We start from the raw sequence: 6,000 nt of genomic DNA, 5'->3' as shown, positions 1-6,000 counted from the left end.
AATTGTCCCTGAATTCCATGTATACCAACACACACACACACACACACACACACATACACACACAGCAATGCATTGCATGGGGCGATGTCCCTAGGAAGCCTAAAAGATGCTGGAACTTCAAAATAAAATGCCAAAATAGTTACAGAATGTTCCCAGGAAGCCTGAAAGACGCTGGATTTTCAAAATGAAACCCCCAAATAGTTACAGAATGTTTCCAGGAAGCCTCAAAGATGCTAGATTTTCAAAATAAAACCCCCAGATGGTTACAGGATGTTCCCAGGGAGCCGGAAAAAGAGTGGACTTTCAAAATAAAACTCCCAAATAGTAACAGAATGTTCCCAGGAAGCCTAAGAGATGCTGGATTTTCAAAATAAAACCCCCAAATAGTTACAGAATGTTCCCAGGAAGCCTAAGAGATGCTGGATTTTCAAAATAAAATCCCCAGATGGTTAAGGGATGTTCCTAAGAAGCCCAAAAAAGTCTGGACTTTCAAAATAAAAACCCCAGATAGTTGCGGGATGTTGTCAGGATGCTTGAAGGAGTCTGGATTTTCAAAATAAAATCCACAAATAGTTACAGAATGTTCCCAGGAAGCCTGAAAGTGGCTGAATTTTTAAGATTAAATGCCATGGATGGTGATCAGACCTTATAACATGGTTTCTCTCTGTCTCTGAAATTGGTACAGTCTCTCTGTCACCGACCTGGATTCATGCATGATTATAAAATCAAGCAACATTTGGAAATGTCTTTCGCTCTCACCGTCTCTCATGTAAACCTGGATAATATGCCTCTCAGTGTTCGAAGCAACGCCGGCATCGACGAGCACAAGGCACCCATTCAAAATGTCTCGGCAGGAGAGATTTTCTAGTTATTATGGGCGAAGCCCCATGCAATGCATTGGCACTTATATTATTATTCCTCGAGACTTTCTGCGTTTATTTTTCTTATTTCTTCTTCCTAAAACTTTGTCCCGCTACTCCTCCCACAGATTTCGTCGCACATACTCGAGACCTATAAAATACGATGCGGATTTACGTCGAATCGTGTGCTATGACTTTTCTAAGAATTTCGTTCAATAATTCGCTCAAAAATCGCGAAAACGTGGCCGAAATCGATGAATGGGACTCAAGCTCGCTTTATCAAAAGAGCGAGTTTCCAAAAACGGGCGTGTTTCAGCCACTTTTTTTGTCTTTAAACACTTCTCCTAGCCACAAACGGAGTCCGACAGACATGATTTTTACATCTGGTGAAAGTAGAGTTTGTTTCCTACGCACACGTGCCACTCTGACATCTCTCGGTCCAGTAGTTTAGGCTGAGTCAATTTACCGAGAAATCTTTTCCGGTCTCACCTCTCCATTGACTCCCATGTTAATTTTTGGAAAAAAGTCCGAAAAGGAGAAATACGAAGAAAAATTTCTAACTCGCTCCCACGGTCTCATTTCTGAACCCTTTCTCGCCAAAACATATCTGTACGTTCGTGGAAGTCTTGGGATTCTCACAATGTTTTCATTTCTTAGATAGGACCTATAGTTTTTGAGTTACAAGCATTTGTTTGAAGAGTGGCGCTAGAGCAGCGCCCTCTACCGTTTTCATTGACTTCAATGGAGATCTCCAAAAAAGATTCCTGATGAGAAAACTAAATTTCTAAATCGCTCTTACGGTCTCATTTCTTAACTCTTATGAAATATAAACATATGTGGACGTCGGCCAAAGTCTTGTGATTCTCACAATGTGTTCATTTCTCAGATACGACTTATAGATTTTGAGTTAGAAGCTTTTGTTTGAGGGTTGGTCTGAAACCAGTTTTTGTCTCCAAAGTGTGCGCGCAGCAGGTGTTCCTCATCTAATGAGTGAGTAACCATAGCAACCCCATAGACTGTCAGAGGTCAAGTCTCCTCTATAAATTTACTAGATTCAAAGTTTTTGCCACCATCCGCTTTGGCCCAGTGGTTAAGGCACTCGGATCATGTGACGTAAGTCTGGGTTCGAATCCGGGTGAGGGTGGTGGTTTTTGCTAAATTTTGGAGCATTTAAATAAAAGTAAAAATAAGCCCCCCCACCCCCCCCCATAGTAACTAGATATTACCAGGAACATGTAAGGGGCCTTTATTTTGAAAATAAGCCCCCCCCCATTATAACAGAATGTTACTAGGAAGTCTATACAGAGTCTTTATTTTGAATATAAAAATAAACAACCCTCCCCCATTGTAATAGAATGTCACAAGGAAGACTGTACAAAGCCTTTATTTTGAAAATAAGCCCCCCCACCCCCCATATTACAAGGAAACATGTACAGAGCCTATGTTTGAGTGTATAAATAAGCCCCCCATCCCCCCCTATAGTAACTGGATATTACCAGGAAACAGGTAATGAGCCTTTATTTTGAAAATAGCCCCACCCATTGTAATAGAATGTTACCAGGAAGTCTGTACATAGCCTTTATTTTGAAATAAGCCCCCCCATAGTAATAGAATGCTACCAGGAAAGCTGTACAGAGCCTGGTTTTTCAAAATAAAACCCCCAGATGGTTACAGGATGTTCCCAGGGAGCTGGAAAAAGAGTGGATTTTCAAAATAAAACTCCCAAATAGTTACAGGATGTTCCTAGGAAGAGTAAAAAAAAGCTAGAATTTCAAAATAAAATCCCCAGATTGTTAAGGAATGTTTCTAAGACGCCTAAAAAAAGCTCGACTTTCAAAATAAAACCCCCAGATGGTTACAGGATGTTCCCAGGGAGCCGGAAAAAGAGTGGACTTTCAAAATAAAACTCCCAAATAGATACAGAATGTTCCCAGGAAGCCTGAAAGACACTGGATTTTCAAAATAAAACCCCCAAATAGTTACAGAATGTTTCCAGGAAGCCTGAAAGACACTGGACTTTCAAAATAAAACTCCCAAATAGTTACAGAATGTTCCGAGGAAGCCTGAAAGATGCTGGATTTTCAAAATAAAACCCCCAAATAGTTACAGAATGTTTCCAGGAAGCCTAAAAGACGCTGGTATTTCAAAATAAAAGTCCTGGATGGCAACAAGACCTTACCAGGAAGCACGAAGGAGTCTGGATTTTCAAAATAAAAACACCAATTATTTACAAAATGTTTCCAGGAAGCCTGAAAGATGCTAGATTTTCAAAATAAAAACCCCAAATAGTTACAGGATGTTCCGAAGAAGCCTGAAGGAGGGGGAATTTGGATGGTGATAAGACCTTACATCATGGTTTCTCTCTGTCTCTCTGAAATTGGTCAAGTCTGTCACTGACCTGGATCATGTATGTTTATAAAATCAAGCAGCTTTTGGAAATGTCTTTCGCTCACACCGTCTCTCTCTCTCTCTCTCTTTTATTTCGTAATGTCTCTCTAAAATTGGATTTCATGTAATCCTGGATAATATGCGTCTCTGTGTTCGAAGCAACGCCGGCATCGACGAGCACAAGGCACCCATTCAAAATGTCTCGGCAGGAGAGATTTTCTAGTCATGGGTGCCTTGCCAGCTGGGGGCGGAGCCCCCAGCTGGCAATGCATTGCATGGGGCTTCGCCCCATGCAATGCATTGGCACTTATATTATTATTCCTCGGGTTTATTATTCTTATTTCTTCTTCCCAAAATTTCGTCCCGCTACTCCTCCCGCAGATTTCATCGCACATACTCGAGACCTATAAAATACGATGCGGAATTACGTCGAATCCTGTGCTATGACTTTTCTAAGAATTTCGTCCAGTAGTTCGCTCAAAAATCGCGAAAACGTGGCCAAAATCGACGAATGGGACTAAAGCTCGCTTTCTCAAAAGAGCGAGTGGCCAAAAACGGGCGTTTTTCAGCCACTTTTTTTGTCTTTAAACACTTCTCCTAGCCACAAACGGAGTCCGACAGACATGATTTTCACATCAGGTGAAAATAGAGATTGTTTCCTACGCACACATGCCACTCTGACATCTGTCGGTTCAGTAGTTTAGGCTTGAACATTTTTTTGAAAAATCTTTTCCGGTCTCACCTCTCCATTGACTCCCATGTTAATTTTGGGAAAAAAAGTCAGAAAAGGAGAAATACGAAGAAAAATTTCTAACTCGCTCCCACGGTCTCATTTCTGAACTCTCTCCCGCCAAAACATATCTGTACGTTCGTGGAAGTCTTGGGATTCTCAAAATGTTTTCATTTCTTAGATAGGACCTATAGTTTTTGAGTTACAAGCATTTGTTTGAAGAGTGGCGCTAGAGCAGCGCCCTCTAACTTTTGAATGGACTTCAATGGAGATCTCCAAAAAAGATTCCTGATGAGAAAACTAAATTTCTAAATCGCTCTTACGGTCTCATTTCTTAACTCTTATGAAATATAAACATATGTGGACGTCGGCCAAAGTCTTGTGATTCTCACAATGTGTTCATTTCTCAGATACGACTTATAGATTTTGAGTTAGAAGCTTTTGTTTGAGGGTTGGTCTGAAACCAGTTTTTGTCTCCAAAGTGTGCGCGCAGCAGGTGTTCCTCATCTAATGAGTGAGTAACCATAGCAACCCCATAGACTGTCAGAGGTCAAGTCTCCTCTATAAATTTACTAGATTCAAAGTTTTTGCCACCATCCGCTTTGGCCCAGTGGTTAAGGCACTCGGATCATGTGACGTAAGTCTGGGTTCGAATCCGGGTGGGGCTGGTGGTTTTTGCTAATTTTTGGAGCATTTAAATAAAAGTAAAAATAAGCCCCCCCCACCCCCCCATAGTAACTGGATATTACCAGGAACATGTAATGGGCCTTTATTTTGAAAATAAGCCCCCCCCTCCATTATAATAGAATGTTACTAGGAAGTCTATACAGTGCCTATATTTTGAATATAAAAATAAACAACCCTCCCCCATTGTAATAGAATGTCAGAAGGAAGACTGTACAAAGCCTTTATTTTGAAAATAAGCCCCCCCATCCCCCCATATTACAAGGAAACATGTACAGAGCCTATGTTTAAGCGTATAAATAAGCCCCCCCCACCCCCCCATAGTAACTGGATATTACCAGGAACATGTAATGGGCCTTTATTTTGAAAATAGCCCCCCCCCCCATTGTAATAGAATGTCACAAGGAAGACTGTACAAAGCCTTTATTTTGAAAATAGCCCCCCCCATTGTAATAGAATGTTACCAGGAAGTCTGTACAGAGCCTTTATTTTGAAATAAGCCACCCCATAGTAATAGAATGCTACCAGGAAAGCTGTACAGAGCCTGGTTTTTCAAAATAAAACCCCCAGATGGTTACAGGATGTTCTCAGGGAGCTGGAAAAAGAGTGGATTTTCAAAATAAAACTCCCAAATAGTTACAGGATGTTCCTAGGAAGAGTAAAAAAAAGCTAGAATTTCAAAATAAAATCCCCAGATTGTTAAGGAATGCTTCTAAGAAGCCTTAAAAAAAGCTGGACTTTCAAAATAAAATGCCCAAATAGTTACAGGATGTTCCCAGGAGCCGGAAAAAGAGTGGACTTTCAAAATAAAACTCCCAAATAGTTACAGAATGTTCCCAGGAATCCTGAAAGACGCTGGTTTTTCAAAATAAAACCCACAGATAGTAACACGATGTTCCCAGGAAGCCTGAAAGATGCTGGATTTTCAAAATAAAACTCCCAAATAGTTACAGAATGTTCCCAGGAAGCCTAAGAGATGCTGGATTTTCAAAATAAAATCCCCAGATGGTTAAGGGATGTTCCTAAGAAGCCCAAAAAAGTCTGGACTTTCAAAATAAAAACCCCAGATAGTTGCGGGATGTTGTCAGGATGCTTGAAGGAGTCTGGATTTTCAAAATAAAATCCACAAATAGTTACAGAATGTTCCCAGGAAGCCTGAAAGTGGCTGAATTTTTAAGATTAAATGCCATGGATGGTGATAAGACCTTACATCATGGTTTCTCTCTGTCTCTCTGAAATTGGTCTCTCACTGACCTGGATCATGTATGTTTATAAAATCAAGCAGCTTTTGGTAATGTCTTTCACTCTCACCGTCTCTCTTTCGCTCTCTCTCTTTTA

This window comes from Paralichthys olivaceus, chromosome 5 (genome assembly GCF_024713975.1).
Source record: "Paralichthys olivaceus isolate ysfri-2021 chromosome 5, ASM2471397v2, whole genome shotgun sequence".
NCBI classification, from domain to species: Eukaryota; Metazoa; Chordata; class Actinopteri; order Pleuronectiformes; family Paralichthyidae; genus Paralichthys; species Paralichthys olivaceus.
This window is presented reverse-complemented; position numbering follows the sequence as displayed.